Source organism: Notothenia coriiceps, unplaced genomic scaffold, assembly GCF_000735185.1.
Source record: "Notothenia coriiceps isolate Sejong01 unplaced genomic scaffold, NC01 NC01_scaffold00037244, whole genome shotgun sequence".
NCBI lineage: Eukaryota > Metazoa > Chordata > Actinopteri > Perciformes > Nototheniidae > Notothenia > Notothenia coriiceps.
In genome coordinates, this window is record NW_011369945.1 from 13,558,191 (window position 1) to 13,559,726 (window position 1,536).

Below are 1,536 nucleotides of genomic sequence, written 5' to 3' on the forward strand. Positions count from 1 at the left end.
TCAAATTTAGTGTGTCCTCTGGTTGTAGCTCTGAGGAAAATTGAAAGTGATCTGTCAACAAAAATAATAATACCAATATGATAAACTAGTGGGAACACTTTTGGACTGTGTGGTAAAGAACACAAATCACTTTATCATGTTTAATCAGATTTAATACTAAATTACCCAAAAAATGTATGTGAACATCTAGAATACGTTCATATTAAGAAGAACGGGTCATTAGAATTTTTACACTTTTGGCACATGTAGATGAGGTTAGAAAAAAAGTGTTATAACTCAAATGCGCAACACAAGGCACATAAGTTAACTGACTATTAATCAGACTGCAAGTTATCTCAAACAATCGGTAAAATGATGCTTTAGTATATTTGTAGCTAATCAGTGCCATGCAATAAAATACTGTTTATTTCATAATCTCTTTCACGTAAAGTATCACAAAGCAGACCTGATTTAACACAATATAAAAATGAATACCACAAAAGGAACAGACATTACGAAAAATGTTAAACAACAAGTGACACACAACTTAATGTGTTTATAGTTTAAGCTTATTTTTTTTATACATAAATATATTGTGAAGCAATATGTTGTTACTATATCTGGAGTTAAAACCAAAAGGAAAATCCACCTCTAAAAAAAGTCCTAATTCTATGCTGTGACATGCACAATGTACTTGAATTTAGCTGCAGTTACATGTGCTGTTTGAAGGACAGATAATGATATGTTCTACCTGTGTTAAATTCTTTTTTACAATTGTTAAAGTTTGAATCTGGTCAGCTTTCCTCCTTAAAATTCCACTATCCCAAAATGTCAATGTTGCTCAACATAGAAACCCAGGCACAATTTGATGACATGTTTGGTTATGCTATGGAAGCTCTGGAAAAGGCAGCTTCTTGCACTTAAACTTTGAGGGACTGAGACTAAAATACAACACCTAATATTAATATTTTATACTGAAGCATTGACTCTTATACCAACTCGACTAAGCTTCTGGAAATATTTTTTATGAGTCCGTCTATCCCAGGAAACAAGTTGAGGAAAAACTCAAAATGCTGTTTGATGGGAATTAAGATGCTCTTTAAGTCTTTTGAGGTGGATTTTTCCTATAAAATGTACGCACGCACAAAAATATAATAATATAAAACACTTAAATGATAAAAAGGCCATTCAGTCAATGTTCTTCTCTTTGGTACGTGTTTAAAGGTGGGCACAAGCATCCACCTAAAGTGCTCTATATGGTACAGTAAGCTGGTCAGGCTTTTAAATAAACGTGGAGTCTTTTATTTCTGACTGTGGCGAGTCTTAAATGAGGCTAAAATGGTCTGTTTTCTATCCAGCTGTAATTTTTCTCCAGTGACGCCACTCTGGAATACATCAGACCATCGTATGGACCGGATGTAGTCTGATAGGGTACGAAGGTCCAAAAATAAAACATTTGAAGTGATAAAGCTTCAGTATGAGCTCTATTTTCTGACACACACACACACACACACACACACACACACACACACACACACACACACACACACACACACA